Here is an 18910-nt window from a genome sequence, read left to right as displayed (position 1 = left end):
ATTAAAAAAATAACATACATTTTTATTGATATTTTATTTATTTAATTTGTTTAATTGTGTAAAAAATTAAATAAAATAAATTTTTATTTAATCTAGTCAAAAATAATTAAAATATTAAAGATATGTTTAATATTAGTATTACTTAGTAAATAATTGAAAATGGTAAAATAGTAATTTGAACATTTATTCTTCTCCATGATATCCCAAACAAACATAGGATTAATATCCTATCCAACCAAATAGTTCTTTCCTGACATTTAATCCCATGACTAAACAAACATGTGATACAAATCCAGTCCAGCCAAATAGTCCGGGAACAATGTATTCCAAGACTAACAGTCCAGTGGATTCCAATTCCCCTTTATCCAATCCGTCCAAACAAACACACTCTAAGGTCATGTTTGTTTGGGCGGACTGGATTAGGTTAAATTAGCATTCCCATGACTAATAGTTCTAGGACTATGAATCCCTTTAGATTGTGTATCATATCCTATGTTTGGATTGAGTTAGAATTATAAGGAGAGACTAATAATCTAGACTTTGACTTAGTCCTCCAATTTGTATCACACTCCCCTCTGTGAAATTAAATAGTCTATCATGTGTGGGATACCACATCCGGATGGATTATTAGTCCGTACTTCAATTGTTTAATCAAATATCGGATTAATAATTTTATTAGACCATTAATGTAATTCCAAACTCATGTCCACCCAAACAAACATGGCCTAAGTATTCTATGTTTTTCTCTCTTTCCAACATGGGACAAAATCCCCCAAACTTATTTAAAACTTTTTAAAGAAAAACAACAAAAGCTTTAAAAACACTCAAAAACTAAATTATAAATTTTGAAAATCCACCAACACTTTATTGTCTTTAGTCTTGACTGGGATTTCGTAACTTGGTTTTCAGTTTAACTAATCTAAAAATAAAAAAAATAAAAAAACTCCACTGTTCCTCTTGGAGAAAAGAAGTTCAAAAAGAATTTTAAATTGTACAAAAGTTGTGTCTAGCCTAATAATTTTGAGATTATGATTCAAGTTTTAAAACAATTATTTTGTGCATTATATCAAAAAATAGGTATGTATCTAATTTTTTATTTTCAAACACACATTAATATGTAATAATTGAAAGTTGTTACAAAAGTTGTGCGTAGATTAATGAAAATTAATAAAAGGAATAAATATATTTGATTGACAAAATAAATAGATTAATCACATGAAATTGATGGAGGCATGTCCCTATTTTAAACTGTTCAAAGTTTGTTAAAAAATTGAACATCAATCCACTTTATTTTATATATGCCAACATCAAAGTTTGTGTTTTTTAGGGGGTGGTGGGAACTGGAACACTCCAATGAGATTCTGTGTAAGAGAGCTCAATTATTGGACAAGTTGTGCAGTCTTATTTTTAACACTATATTATAGATAAGCAAACTTAGAGATAAATAAATTGTCTTTAAGTTTTGGTTACAAACACCCGCATAACTCGTCACTCACCTAAAGTATTAATTTCGGTCTTTTTTTCAAAAAAAAAAATACAAAACCTCAAGTATTAGTTAGATAGCCAAAGGATCATTTTGATTTTTGATGAACTCTGTTAAGAGAACCAATCTTTTGGTCAGTCTTGGTTTTCTTATTAACATTGAACTTTCTTCTTTTATTCTATTAGATTTAATGTATAACATGTATAGATAAAAAGGAAAAAATAAATTATGTATTGATAGATGTATTGATATGTTAAGTGTGTTTATTACAAATGGTGAGGGGCTCCTTATATAAGAGAAAATACAATCCTTACAGATAATGGACAATGATAGCTCATGATGGAAAGTGAAGCACTAGCACCTAAAGGCATCGAAAGGGAGGCTCACTATCTACTAATATATTATATACTCTAACATATTCAATTCATGAATGAAGTAACGAACATTTTATCAATTTCAACAAAAAAATATATGGAGATAACCAAAGAAAACATAGATATATACACAATGTCTATACATTTCTTGTTTTTTTTTTTTTTTAAGATTTTTTTTTTTTTTTTTAAAGATTGATAACAGCTAAAACGAAATACATCAAATAAAAAAATTTGAAGTCTCAGACAAAGCAAGATGCACTAACGAGGGAGGGACCTCCTCCATTCAAATCATGGGTTCTTCAAAATCAACCACTATTCGAGCGAGACAATGTGCCACCAAGTTGGCTTGACACTTCACATGTTGGAACACCTTTTCTTTAAAGGAGGGCGGGACCTCCTCCATAATGGAATTGGGGATCCTGTTACGCAGTTTGTGAAGCAGTAATTGTTGTGTGGTAAAATGGCTTATATCGGGACATATTTTGATAAATTGAACTGTTCAAATTTTAGAATACATCAAGTAGAATATGTCTGTAAAAAATCAAATTAATTAGATATTTTTTATCTATTCATCTACTTACATTTGTATTTATTTTAATATTTTAAATCACAATTATTATTTATTTTTATAGATACAAATGTGCGTAGATGAATGAATAAACGATATTTAATTAACTTAATTTTTTACAAACATATTCTACTTAATATATTCTAAAATATAAACGATTCGAATTATTAAAATAAGTTCAAAAAACAGTTGATGCTGCGGAGACTACGCAGTAACATCCCCAATTCCAAGTAATAAATAATATGGTCAAACCCAAGATAATAGTTTGCAGGGGAACACACAGGTCAAACAACACCTTCGAACACCGCCCATCAAAAACCAAAATCTTTGTGAACCATCTTGGAATGCGCTATGAACAATATAAGTTAGTAATTTAATAACGGCATACAAATAAAATGGCATAAATTGACACTTTTTTGAATCATAATTAAAAAGATAAAAAAAAATTATAATCAAATATAAAAAAAAGTTATAATTAAAATTTTAAAATAATTTCATAATTAAAGAAAAAAATTAATCATAATTAAAATAAATAAAGAGTAATTAAGTGTGTAAATGATATGGGACAAGTATAATAGAATTCTCCATAATTTATATATAGAATAATGTGATGGTGTTAGAACTTAAGAAAACGTTATGATGCACATTCTTCAAAAAGTGTATGCCATATATACCTCATAACTAAAAAAAATGATATAATTTTAATTTTCTGAGTCATAACTAAAATATATATATATATATATATATATATATATGATAACTAAATACGACGGCCTATTTTGAGAAGTAGGTTAAAAGTTAGCTTTTCGATTTTTTTTGAAAAAAATATATAAAAAAGTAGAGAGATGATGTGACTCAAAAAGTCGAAAAATTAAAAAGTTGGCTTTTAGCCAAATTCCCAAAATAGGCCGACATAAGGCATAATTAAAAAATTTATGAGTCAAAACTAAAATAATACCATAATTGTTGGCTTATTTTTCCTACGAAGGAAAATATCATAAATGCGAGCGTGCTAGCAAAAATTGAAAAATCCTTACAGATTAAATTTAAGCCAATTATCAAGCGATTGCGTTGACGGTTCTTTTGCCTCAATAAAGAGGACTTTAAAATTGCCAAGTGTAAAGAACAGAAAAATTAAAAGAAGAATGAGGGACGGAGAAAGATGATTGCGTGAACAATCAAAGTAATAATTACTTACCTCTACTCCTATACTTCGAAAGGAAATGCATAAAATGCTGAAAATGAATGCTTCGAAATATAAATCTATGTTAAGCTACTCCTAAGATAAGGAAAATGACAAGAAATATTGAAATCAATTGTCTTTGATTTAAGTTTTGGATCATTTACAATGTAGCCATGAATGGCTATTTATAAGCAAATATTTGTAGGAAAAAACTTCCAGAAATAACTACCCAATAACCATCTAAACTACCCACTCTTCCATCTTCATTTCCACAATGCCACATATCCCTCAATGTCTTCATAACTTCTTTTAACCTTCAATTCATGCTCCATGTTCTCCACTTTATTCTCCATCATCTTTTCACATTTCATAACTTCTCATAACCTCCAAATGAGTAGGAGGAAGGCACACGTCCTGCAATTATATAAATAATAAATAATAATAAAAATTGCAGATTTATGGTGCCAACATTACCCTCCACGGCCCTTAAAAAATGATGTTTACTTGAATTTTTGAAGGGCCAAACCAAGTACATGACTAATCTAAGCAATAAAGTGTTTCGAATAATATCAACAAAGTGCTTTGAATGATATGATAGCACCAATAAAGTGCTTTGAATGAGTATGAAATTATGGCTAAATGTTGTGAATTATATATATACACATTGAAGAGATATTATTGTAAAAAAGTTTCGAAGGATAACCACATATTTTCAAGGCAAAAACAATGATTCACCTTAGCAAACTATTACACATGCTAAATAACTAGCTTCAAAGGTGGTATAGAGGACCAAAATCATCATTCAAAGGTCAAAAGTGCCGACAAAGGACGAATGGCATCCTTGGAAATACTCGGCAAAGCTTCGAAGGTTCACAACCATCACTATTTTTTCTTCAAAGTTGTTGTTGATGCAAAATGGAGTGTTTCGACGCTTACAAAATTATGGCAAAAGGGCTTTCGAAGCAACTTTTGGCCAACATTGTGGTTATTCAAATTTTGTATGTTTTGGTTCACACATAATTAATGAAAAATATTAATTTTATGCTTTAAACCAATTATTAATTCTCCAAAGACACCAAAACTATTGTTCTTCGAACCAAATTTTGTAAACTACTAGTTACATTTTCATGTAACAAATGGCTATAAAAATGATTATCAGTAAAGCCACTAATTATCATGTCAAAAATAGGCATTATTCGATAATTAATTAATTGTCATTTTACATATATTTGAAGGGAGGTACACATTTCGAAAGTTTTCTTGTCCCACGTTACATTTCAAATGTGTTTATTGATGACAAAACCACTATTCAAAAGTCACATATGTTACTAAAGGATCAAAGTCGTCCTTCAAAAGTGCTCACGACATCTCTTCGAACCAAATCCAAAGAGTTGGATTACTATAAAATTAGTTTGGTATTGTAACTAGCCATTAATGGCTATAAAATGATATTTCAATTAATAACATACTTCGAAGTGTCTTGAGACATGCTTCGAAGGTAACCACAAAACCAAATGGTGATCGTTTTATGGATCAACTAATAACAATATTTTTGGCTCAATATATTGCAATAACGAAATATTATTTGTTAGTCATTCCATCAAAGTCAACGTTTGATGTGATCTACAAATCCAAAATGGATTTTGAACAACAAAAATCATGGTATAGTGTGACCATGAAGATTCATACTTTTTGACACTTTGAAAAATGTCAAAAATTTTGAATTCATGGACAGTGGCTTGTTCATTATTCTTGACTATGTTTGTTTTAAAAACATGACTTTTGCCGAATTGATTTTCATAATTATTTGGCAAAGTGGGTTATTTTTCCATGTTAGCCATTAATGGCTTATGAAAATCACCCATAGATATGTTATTTTCATGACTTGACTCTCCAAAAATTGGTTTTGAGAGCCCCCAAGCCATGCATGGTGTAGACGCACCCCGAGGGCTTTATGCTACAGTTCGGACTCAAATGTCACGGTTCTTAATCTAATCTCACAATGTGCGATATGAGATTGATAAATCACCAAAGAGTCCAAATCCGGCAAATCGTTTTGGAAAAATGATTTTTGTAAAGAAGTGCCAAACATGGACTGCTTTGCCAGATACAGAGTCGCCACCTAAATATTTTGTTTTGGGGGAATTTAGGAAATCCTGACTCGTTGCCTAAGGCCACGTGTCCATCATCACCAAAGTTGCCTCGACTCGGGAACTTGGGTACGATTGGGGAAAGTCATGCAATGAGCACCCTTGCTCGCCCGATCAATGATCGGCTACTACTAAACATGATATCTTGTTTTTGAAAACATATGCGTTCTTATTCCGGTTTTTAGCCAGAATTACTATGTGATGCGCACAACACACAAGTATAGACTAGATCGCCTAAGTTGGAACAAAACATCTCATGTTTGTTTAAAAATGGTTTGAAGGTGCTACTTGCAAGTAGACTAAGACGTGGAGTTGCCACCCTCAAGTGGGCATAAGAAAACATGATTTTGCCACAATTAAGTGGGCTTAAAACTCGCATTTCAATGAATTGTTCCAATTCAAGTAATCTAACCTTCACCCACAGGCATTCAGGCAGTTATATGATATAAGCAGTTAGCCTCATAGCAAGCATGCTTTCATGTTAACACTCACACTCATGCAAGATGCTAAAGTATAAAAGCTTACCTAGTACTCCGAGCCAAAACAATAGCTAGGTAGTAATCAATGCATGATCCTAACTATGTTAAGATGGCTAATGCAACACATACAAAGTGCAACTAGAAATAGGCTCGGCTATTCTAAGATGTCATGTGAAATGCAACAACTCGATACACGTATTCAAGTTGGAATTGAAATACTATGCAATTAGTATGATGCGCCGAGTCCGGTGCATGCAATACGAATGAATGTATGCAAACATGCTAGCATAAGTATGCTAATTGAAACATGACCTAAAACTAACCATTGAAAGCAGGTAAGTAAAAGGGAGAAAAACGTGGGGTTGGAAGACATTCATACACGTACGCACACTTATTACAAAATTCGCCCTCTCGACGGAGGGTCCAAATAAATAATACCAACCAAATGGTTAATCAACTATCCTAGCTAATTAATTATTACAAACCCTTAATCAATTAACAAATTAATTACAAAAGGAGGCTGCCGCAGCTCCACCTCGGAATGATTGAATGATGCATGCTCGATTGCCTCGCTCGGAAACCCGTTGCCATGCCACATGTTGCCTCTGTTTGCACTGTTTTGCTCCTTTGAAAACTGCACAAGTCCCAAGGATGTTTCTAAACCACTTCTTGAGCACCGTGGGATGTCACTGGCCAAGATATAGGACCACTGGCCATTGGAAAATGGTTATCGACCATTTGTAAGGCTCTCAGCCAGATTTTTGTAGCCGGCCGGCACTTAAGATGGCCGACCGGCCAAATATTCCTACAGAATTTTGTTTTTGCTGCAGCAGAGGACGGACAGTGCATGGCAAGGCATTTACAAGATAATGTGTGCACAACTACCCTCCCTATCATGCTATAAACTCAAGGGAGTATGGCTCTCGACCCTCGTGCCACCGATCACGTATTTCAATGCATGATGGCCAAAGGTGCCAAGTGTGCAAATCAATGTGGAATGAATGCAACAAAACATATGAATGCCTAGAACTTTATCACGCTTGATCAAGAGTGTCAGCAACCGAGGGTTGAGGCACGTTTCGTCACTTCAAGTACGAAACGTCCCTCGGCCCTCATGTTTGGTTTGACACCCCAAACCAAACACAATGCAATGCATGCAACCAAGTACAATGCAACATGGGAATGTAAGGCAATGTAACATGAACATGCCAAGTGCAAAGTGATGCAACCTAACATGAAAATAGCATGGCAATGCAACAAGTATGCAATACCACAATGCAACCTAGATATGGAAGTACACAAAGTGATAGGCATGCAACAATGACGCTAACCATAAGGATGCAACAACATGCAATGTGATAAGCATACAACAATACACAAATGCATGATCCATGGACTTACACTAAAGATGGATAGACCTCATCCGTACCAAAAATAGTAGCCAAAACACCCAAATCAAGGCACCAAAAAGAGAGACATGCATGCACGTACATGGATCCGTAAGCTAAGCAACGATGCACAATCCTCAACCATGAGCAAAATAGGATAAACATGAAAACATGACAATGCAATGAGCTCTGAAATCATGTGCAGAATGATGCCAAATCATATACACAAGTGAAGCATGGCATGCTAAGGGGCTCAATGCCCAAAGCTAGTCAAGGGGCTCTCACCACGGCCATATCAACCAAGCCCCAAAGGGCCAAAGTGACCTAAGACAGTCCTAGGGCAGGCCAAAACAAGGCTAGAACATGCATGGAATGAGGCCAAAACATGCTAAAAAAGGTGAGCACAAACAAGGAGCATGCAAGGCTACAAAGGGAGCATTACACTACACCTATCACAACCAAACATGGCATGAATTATGCAATGAAAAACAGAGTTATAATATGTCAAAATAAGCCCCAAAATCCAATGAGATGGCATCCCAAAGACCTAATCATGGAGACATACACAATGACCCAATCTTAAGGTACAAAACAACAATTCTTCAAAGCAATTAAAAGATGGAAAACACAAGTGTGTAGATACACTACATGGATTGAAATGTGATTTCAAATAATGCCAAATCATGAGAATAGTCAAAACAATGCATGCTAGCAATTTGGTGCACAAAGCTTAACAAGCTAGGATGAACTAAGGCTATATAAAACAATGCATATATGATCAAATCAACACCAAATAGAGCTTAAACATGGTGAAACATGACTAAAATTTCCTTAGAGTTGAGCCGAAATATGCAAGCATGATGGTTCGAATACAAGATACATGTTAAGGCAATAGAAGAGATTACAAGGCAAGTACATGGTGCATGCAAGAGACCAACAAACCAACTTAAAACAGAGGTCCATCATGCCAAGATAACACCAAATACCTGCTGAAATGGGGCCAAAACATGCTAAGCAAACATGCTACTATGGTGAGCCAACAATGCAAGCAAATAAGACACAAAGGGAGAGGGGTGTCCCTCCCCTGTTCAAGACTTCAAAACCACTTCTCCACCACTGAAAATCCTCTGGATTTCAGTGGTGAGAAGTTTAAAGCAAAAAGGCTTCAAATCTCAAAAAGAAGGTCACAAAATAAGGCCAAACAAGGCCTAAGAGGGGGTAGACAACCCCCAACCCAAAAGTAACCTTAAACAAACATATTTAGCATACAAAAATAGAACTTTTTTTAGTTGGACACTAAGCTTGAAACAGTATGCAAGTATTGCTAAAAGCTTAAGCAAAAATGGGGAATAAAATAGTAGTTTCTCACCCTTGAAGAACACTTCAAGAACACTAACTCCAGCACCTCTTTCTGACAAAACCAACTTAAAAACTCTGAAATCAACTCCTTAGCACCTCAGTAACTAAGGGATAGTGTACCATTAGGTGCTTGAGTGCAAAAATATGAATAAAAACACCCTTTAGAACACTATTACACACATAACTATAGAGAGAGAGGAGATATAGAGAGAGAGTGATATATATCTTCTATATCAGTTGGCTGAACCCCTGGAAAGGGAGAGGAGGCTCTTCTTTTATAGAAATCCAATTTTGCAAGGCTTCTTGGAGAAGCTAAGCAAGGCTCAAATCCCTTCATGCACGTGTATGAAGGAGGGAATTGTAGATGCCAACTACACCGACTGGCACAAAATATCTGCATAAAGCAGATGAACAGGGTTTGGCCACCAAAAATGGTCGATCGACCGACATAAGTGCCGGCCGACCAAATAAAGTGCCAATCGGTCAATACCTTTGGCCGATGGAAAGAAAACAAGGCCGATGGCCTCAAGCCTTGGCCGGTGGGTTGAGGGTATGGCAAAAAAGCCACCCTCTTCCCTTAGAAGCAAAAGCACAAGTGTTTGGTTCACAACCAAGCACAAAACAAACAAGTTGAGAGATCTTGAGGCAAGGCGCACGGCTGAGACCTCCGGGAACTCAAAACGAACACGAACATGGATGATCATCGAGTGTTCAAACGATAACGTTCAAGTCTTGAGGACGGTCAAAAATGGGGTGTCTACACATGGAACATCATTCTTTGTCAAATTTGGCTCAAGAACATGCTTAATTTCATAATTTGGCTATTTAAAAACGGACTCTTGAACCCCCCGATCCATTGATAAAATCAACTCTTTGCTTTTGCTATTTTTAACCGTGAAAAAATTTTGAAAAAATTCACTAATTCCGGCCATTAAAGCCTCAGTTAAAGACTTGGTAGTAAGAGTTGATAACTTATCATTCTATTGGCGAATTTCCATATCAAGTTGATGAATTTCTCCAATTAAATAGTGTCTTTTTTCTTCCACCAAATAATATTGTAAAAGATGAAAGTTTATTTCATCAAGAAAATGGATCTTTTCTTGAAGGTCCAAAATTTTTTGTTTACGCCAATAAATTTCATCTAGGCTATTTGAAATGGACAAATCCAATTCATTTTTCATTTCTTACACTTGACGTCCCACTGGGCATGCCAAAAATTGTTAGCTTATTTTTCCTACGAAGAAAAATATCATAAATGCGAGCGTGCCAGCAAAGATTGAAAAACCCTTACAGATTAAATTCAAGCCAATTATCAAGCGATTGCGTTGACGGTTTTTTTGCCTCCACAAAGAGGACTTCAAAATTGCCAAGTGTAGAGAACAGAAAAATTAAAAAAAAGAATGACGGATGGAGAAAGATGATTGAGTGAACAATCAAAGTAATAATTACTTACCTCTACTCCTATGCTTCGAAAAGGAAATGCATAAAATGCTTTGAAGAAAATGCTAAAAATAAATGCTTCGAAATATAAATCTATGTTAAACTACTCCTAAGATAAGAAAAATGACAAGAAATATTGAAATCAATTGTCTTTGATTTAAGTTCTGGATCCTTTACAATGTAGCCATTCATGGCAATTTATAGGCAAATATTTGTAGGAAAAAACTTCTAGAAATAACTACCCAATAACCACTTAAAACTACTCACTCTTCCATCTTCATTCTCACAATGCCACATATCCCTCCATGTCTTCACAACTTTCTTTAACCTCCGATTCATGCTCAATGTTCTCCACTTTATTCTCCATCATCTTTTCACATTTCATGACTTCTCATAACCTCCAAATGAGTAGGAGGATGTCATATGTCCTGCTATTATATAAATAATAAATAATAATAATAATTGCAAATTTATGGTGCCAACAATAACTAAATAAGAAATTTTATTATAACTAAAGAAGAAAATTAGGTAATTTATTTCTAATATACATTTTAAAAAGTAAATATGATTTAAACATGCCTGTAGCGACCTTAATTTTCTTTAGTCATTATTTATTTTTATTATGGTTATTATTATCTTATTTTATTTTTGACTTTATTTATTGTGTGCTTGTATGAGAATTTAATGTGATATTTAATGAATTTAATGTGGTAATTAATTAATTTAATGTGTTATTTAATTACATAAAATTAATCTAAATATTTAAATATTTATATTTGTTATATAAAAAAAAGAGGTGTTATATATATATTTAATTTTATATTTATATTTATATATATTATAATTATGTTGTATTATATAATATATTATAATGGTTTATTAAGTGAGAATAAGATTAGGTTTTAATATAATATTATATAAAGTGAATTAGGTTGGGATATGGATTAGGGAATCAAAGAAAAGAAAGGAGAAACAAAGGTGAAGGCAGCCGTGGGAGAGAGAGAAAGAGGGAGAGAGATTGAGAGAGAACAGTGAGAGACGCCGAGAAAGAAAGGGGAAAAGGAAGAAAAGATTAGGTTTTGTTTTGGTGACTCCATTAATCTTTTAAATATTTTTTGAATTTTAAAAAAAAAATATTGTGAGTATAAAACTCACTTCCCTTGATTTATGTTTAATTCATTATTTTTATTTTTTTTTATTTATTTGATGTTAGTTTAATTTTGCATTTATATAAAGATGATAGATTGATTTTAATTATTTTGATTAATTGTGTATGCTAGATTTAAGGTTTTTATATAGATTTATTTCATGGTTGTATTATATGAAATTAAAATTAATTAGGAACCCATAGATAAATTCTTTATACTCCACCATGACTCCATGGATTATTATTTTATTTAAGTGTTGGAGGGAAAGAGTGTATAAAAAAAAGTGAGGATTATGAAATTGATTTGAATGCCTTAGGCTTAACATTGTTATGTTTATTCTCATGAGTGAGATGTTGTGTATATATATATATATTGTTGCCTCATTTTCATGAGTAGACAAGTGCTTTGATTTACGCGCGTACGTATATGTTAACCATCCGGAGAGTGTGAGTCAAACTCGGGACAATATCTCCGTGCAAGTTTGGTTTCGGAGCGGTGTTAGGTATACGGGAGGCACATGGGATATATGTGTGGGCCGAAGTGGTGGAGTTATAGTACAAAGAATTTAATTATAAGTTTATTGTTATAGTGTGTATTGTATTGATTGGTACAGGTTGAAAAATAGTAAACGACATTGATAAATTATGGAATTTAAGTAGAGGCATATATACGTGATTCTAGACAACTTTTGTGTTTTAACTGTTTATTAAAATGATCAATTAAAACTTATAATCGGATGATCTTAGATATTATAGTTTTGATTCATTTTAGCAATGCAGATTTTAGAGGCTGTTTTAACCCACTTTATTGGTTTTGCGTAAATTGAAGCAAAAAATTATTTTGAACACTTTTTGTGTTTTGAACTTTTCCGAAAAAAATCATCTTACAGCAGTTTCTTTTCATTTTCAATTCCAGATTTTTCGATCGAATTTCGTTTAGAATTTTATATTAAGTTTTTCTCTCAACCTGTTTAGTTTCTACTAAATTCGTCCGCATAGCCTTTTAGGAAATTTGATTCTGTACAATTTTTGTTCTTTGAATTTTGGTCAATTCAAATTATTTAAGCATAAAATGATACATTTTTTTTATACTTATTCAGCAAGTTACTTATGATTAAATTATACTAACTTTAATTTTTGCAGGATGGTGGGTCTTACTAACTTTTTTATGCAGGACTGACCCACCATATTTTTATTTCTATTTTGTTTATTTTATAATTAATTTATATTTCGTTGTGTACGGACAAGAAACTAAAAGTCACCATATCTCTGGAAACTACCCATTCGTCTCGGTGCGGTTGGAACTACATGTCTTGTCCCGTAATAAGAATTTAATGTATTTCTGTTTGTGTCTGGTGGACACGTGGGTGTTAAATCTTATACTCATACCAGTATACCTGTATACTAACCCGTTTTGTCTCTTGGCAACTCGGGTGCGTTCTGTTTGAGCGCAGCCGAGCTTCTTTTGCAGGATTAGTTGAGGCTATGGTGGTGACAATAAATAACTATGATCGTAGAACATGTCGTTTGGATTTCTTTTGTTTTCTTGAACTTAGGATTGATATTAGTTTATGTATTTATTATTTTATTTTTGTATGACTTTAGTATTGAAATAATTTAACATGATTTGTAACCGTATGTTATTTAAGTTGTTGTAACTAGTTGTTGCTACCTTAATGTTGAGGTATTGGTTAGTTATGAGATTATGGTGGATGGATGGCTTGGTTGGCGTTTAGTTTATTTTGTTTCACCCCTAGAGTTTGGATGATGGAATATTGATTGGGTTTAGTCCTAATGCAATATTTAAGTGTCCAAATTTTGGGGCGTGACAATGTCATTATTCATATATGATAAATTTAATTTTTAAATAAATAATCTATTAAAGTCATTAAAAATAAATCATTCAAATTAATAGATTTATAATGGACTGAATAAGAAGTTACGATTCAAATAATTAATGAGAGAAAAAACATCCTATGTAAAATTTATCATATTTTTTAAAAAAAATATTGAGTTGTATCACAGAGCATATGAAGCAACATAAAATAAATAAATAAATAAATAAAATTGATGAAATAATTAAATAATATATAATAGTTCTTTTGCAAATAAGTTGAGTGAGAAAAAATAAAAAATTGAGGTTTTCGCTAATGTAGCATAGCATAGCATAATAACATGGTTAGGGTATTTCAGAAGGAATTTGAAAAAGGAAAAGAAAATTATGTGTGAAATTAAGTAAAATATAAATATATTTTATTTACATTTCACCTATTTTTTTCATTTCTCGTTTTAAATCTCTTATCAAATCTCTCAACCAAACACAGCATAAGTGAACAGTAAGGTGGGCTCTATTTTTTGTGAGAGAAGTCACAGGTCTTGTTCATAATTTCAAACTCAACTCATCTACAAAAACACACCCACCATGTGGCGTCTGGTCCATACGGGTTGGCCCGAACTACCCATTTGCACAAACAAATACAAAAACCTCGTGAAAAACTCTACCCGAAAAGAAGCTCCAAATTCTCGTGAGAAATCGAGAGAGAAATTGGCGATGATGAGGTCATTGTACCGCTCGATCTGCTTCAGATCTCTCTGTTCCTCTTCTGCCGCCGTCAACCACCGTCAACACCTCCCACAGGGCCTTCGCTATTTTCATCTCTCTCCCCCTCTTCCTCTCTCATTTCCATTTTCCCTCAAAACCATCATTTCCGGTACTTTCTGGCTTTCTTCCTCATCTTTCTGGTTTTACCTATATATCTGAACATATGCTTTGTTGATTGGGACTAATCTGAATGCTTGTACATAAGGCTGCAAATGAACCGAGCTGTTCATGAACAAGCTCAGCTCGGCTCGGCTCGACTCGTTTAGTAAACGAGCCGAGCTCGAGCTCGAATATTAGGCTCGTTTAGTAAATGAGCCAAGCTCGAGCTCGCATAAGCTCGACTCGTTAAGCTCGGCTCGTTTATCTTTATTTAAATTATACAATAAATATATTATTTAAATAGTTATATTTAAATAATATTTTAAAAAAAATTATCGAGCCGAGCCAAGCCGACCTTGTCACGACCCAAACCCGGCCCTATGGGTTTAGCACCGTAACCGGCCAGTAATCCGAGATTACCGAAGGCCTGCTTAATAGTAGTACAGTAAAACAGAGTTCAGGGCCCGGCGGAAGCCAATACAGTAAATAAACAATGCCCAATGAGCTGTGACAGTCTGCATGCAAAAAGACTTCTCATACATTTATACATAAACAGTACAGAACAGTATACACAATATGTACAATCATTCAGACTAGGGACTCGATCCCTGCATAACAGTACAGTAAACATTCAGTCTATACAGAACAGTAAGACAGTACAGAAGGGGGATTTGTAAAACACCCCTAAGCCTTAACACGATAGGCTCGGAACCTCGCAGTGAGGCACATAGGCTGGCCTGACAAAACTGGAGTAACTCTGACGCTCCTAGCCGCGGTCTGGTGCCTGAACACCTACATATATATATGAGCAGTGAGCTAAAGCCCAGTGAATAACATAATGCGTAAAGAGGTTAAGAATAAATGTCCTTACAGTAATGAAAACAGTTCATTAAATCAGTATTTCAGTCGTTCAGTCAGTACAGTCATATGTGGTACATCCGTTAGCGTAACAGTACAGTAAACAGTAGGTCTTAAAAGACCGAACAGTAGTGATGGCCATCAGTCAGTAAACAGTAGTGGTTCCAACAAGGGAACTGACAGAGATCTCTGTAACAGTAACAGTAAACAGTAGGTGCTAAGGATGCCACAATACAGTTCAGAATATAGGACATGCATTCATTCAATTAACAGTATTCAATTTAGAAACAGTACAGTTCAGTTGTTCAGAAAATAATCATTTTTGAACATATTTTTACACAATCATTACTCACAGAGTTCTGGGCTACGGTATGCTAGAGCGTGCCTCCCCAGTCGCCAACCCTACACAGTTCACAGGTTGAACACACACTAAGCTACACAGTTGAGAAATATAGTAACTTAACCCCTAATGCCTCGGTGTGTTCTACATCTATGTCCTCAGTAAGATGCCTTAAACTAGGCCTAATAATGCCTAGAATGGGATGGGATGCAAAGATGTGATCAGAAAACAGTTTCAGAATTTTCAGAAAACAGAGTCCCGCTCGAGCGCAGGTTTCCCCGCTTGAGCGGACATGCAACAAAGGTACACGCTCGAGCGTTAACTTTCCCGCTCGAGCGTACTGTAAAAGTACTGGATGGATGAAATCTCCGCTCGACGCCCGCTCGAGCTTGAGACACAAGACTCCGCTCGAGTGCCCAATCCTCCGCTCGAGCGGACTGTAAAACAGTGTAGAGAAATACTGGATGCTTGGATTCTCCGCTCGAGCGCCCAATTCCCCGCTCGAGCGGAAGTGCAAAAATCTGGAAAACCCAGATTGCACCTCCAAGCTCAAACCAAGCTTTCACAATTCAAAACTCGACCTCTTGGGCTGAATTTCCAGAAAACATTTGTAAACACATAGAATAACATGGTTCAAAGCTCAATTGTGAGAAATCGAAGCCCAAGGGTGTTTAATTCAAACCCAATTTCAAACCATTTTCATGAACATGGAGAACATGCAAACATGCATGAATTCAAATCAATTCAAAGCTTCAATTTGATGCTCTAAGGAGCCAATTGATCCAAAAACAAGTTGAAAACATGGACCATTACAAAATTATGGACATGCATGTGACAATTTGCCATGAACTCAACTCAAAATCCCACAATACTAACATGCATGCATGAATTATGCTCTATTACATCATGCTAGCACTAAATCATGGCTCAATTCTCAATTTTGACATGAATCATGCAAGAACAAGCTCAAACACATCAATAAAGGTTGAATTCTCTTACCTAGAGCTTCAATTACAAGTGTAAAACCACAAATCAACAATCAACTTTCAATTCTCCAAGTTGTCTAAGCCAAATCTTCAAGAACTCAAGATGAACAACTCAATCTCTCACTCTCGCCTCCCTATGGCCGGTTTGTGTGCAAGAAATGGAGCTTAAGAGATGTTTAGAGTCAAGTATGCAAGGCTCTAGCATAACTAGGTAGTGGGCCACTCGGTGGCAAAACGGTAATTACGGCAAACTTTGCAATTAACTCATTTTAATCTAGTTTAATCATACCTAATCAGTTTTCAGATAAATATACCATAAAATCACATTAATTATGAGGATCATAAAACATCAATCAATTCCCGATTCGGCCGCCGATAAGGCCTTCAATTAGCAGTTTAAACACTAAAACACGAATAGATCAAATAATCAATCAAACAGATAGATGCACAATTAAACAGATAGACTCAATCAATTCAGTTCCAGTTTTCAGTCAGTCAGTTCAGTACTTTAATCAGTTCAATTATCAGTCATAATCAGTTCAGTTTGACGGTAATCAATGTTTATCGGTAAGCAGCGATGAGGGTTATTACAGTCTCCCCTCCTTATAAAGAGTTTAGTCCTCTAAACTCGAGTTACCTTCATTCTGGAAGAAAACAGGGTTCAATGGAAACAGTTCAGGATATGTTTTAGCCATGTCCTCTTCCCTTTCCCAAGTGGCATACACGCCACCATGGTTTTGCCAGTCGACTTTCACTAGCGGGATCTCTTTGTTTCTCAGTTTCTTGATCCGTCTGTTTACAATCTGTATAGGCCGTTTCTCGTAAGTGTAGTCATCACTTAGCACTACATGAGTAGGCTCTATTACATGGAAAGGACCCCGGAGATAGTCTCTCAATATAGAAATGTGGAAGACGTTATGCATATGCTCCATTTCAGGAGGAAGCGCAACTTGATACGCCACCAGATTGATTTTCTCAATAATCTCATATGGTCCGACGTATCTCGGTGCTAATTTGCCTTTGACTTCAAAACGAGTCTGGCCTTTCATCGGCGTCACTTTCACAAATTCGTGATCACCCACTTCATACTCTCTATCTCGTCTTCTACTATCAGCATAACTCTTCTGTCTGCTCTGTGCAGTTTTCAATCTCTGTTGTATCAGTTTCACTTTCTCAGTTGTTTCATATACAATCTCGGGCCCAAGCAAAGGCCCGTCTCCAACTTCTGCCCAACAAATCGAAGATTTACATTTTCTGCCATACAATGCCTCGAAAGGCGCCATGCCAATACTCGAGTGATAGCTATTGTTATAAGCAAATTCAACTAATGGCAGATGACTTTCCCAATCTCCCTGAAAATCAAGGACACACATTCTCCGTAAATCCTCCAGAGTTTGGATGGTCCTTTCTGACTGGCCATCTGTCTGAGGATGATAGGCACTACTCAGTCTCAGTTCAGTACCCAGTGCAGTCTGTAGGCTTTGCCAAAATCTCGATGTAAACTTCGAATCCCTGTTAGAAACAATGGACACAGGCACTCCATGCAGTCTAACAATTTCATCAATATAGAGTATAGCCAATTTGTCCGCATTATAAATTGTCTTAACAGGTAAGAAGTGAGCAGATTTAGTTAGTCTATCAACAATAACCCAAATTGAATCCATACCTTTTCTGGAGCGAGGTAACCCAACGATAAAATCCATCGTAATATGCTCCCATTTCCACTCTGGTATAGGTAGGGGTTGCAATAATCCGGCAGGTCGTTGATGTTCAGCTTTGACTTGTTGGCAATGAAGACATTTGGACACAAAGTCGGCAATTTCTTTCTTCATTCCCGGCCACCAAAAATTCTGTTTCAGATCTTGGTACATTTTCGTATTCCCCGGGTGGATAGAAAATTTTGAGTTGTGGCCCTCCTACAGAACTCTTCTTTTCAGTTCAATATCGTTCGGTACACACAGTCTTTCTTGAAATTTCAGTACATTATTCTCAAATTTGAATCCCGGTCTCAGTTTAGATTCTCTTTCTTTGATGATCTTCTTCAAGAAGTCATCTAGTTGCTGTTTCTCTTTAATTTCTTCAATCAGTGCCGATTGAGCAGAAATAGCAGCTAAGGTTCCACCTTGTTCTCGCAAAACAATTTCAATTTCAGATTTTTCAAGGTCACAAAGCAGCTCTTTCTGTCCAGTGAGTACACAGGCTAAGTTTCCAATTGATTTCCGGCTCAATGCATCAGCAACGGTATTGGCTTTTCCCGGGTGGTACAATATCTGTAGGTCATAGTCTTTAATCAGTTCTAGCCATCTCCGCTGTCTCATGTTCAGTTCTTTCTGTGTGAAGAAATACTTTAAACTCTTATGGTCGGTATATACTTCACATGTCACCCCATACAGATAGTGACGCCAGATTTTCAGTGCAAATACTACTGCAGCAAGTTCCAGATCATGGGTCGGG

This window comes from Camellia sinensis, chromosome 3 (assembly GCF_055761805.1).
Source record: "Camellia sinensis isolate YWXY chromosome 3, ASM5576180v1, whole genome shotgun sequence".
Taxonomy (NCBI): Eukaryota; Viridiplantae; Streptophyta; class Magnoliopsida; order Ericales; family Theaceae; genus Camellia; species Camellia sinensis.
Note: the sequence above shows the minus strand (reverse complement) of the source record.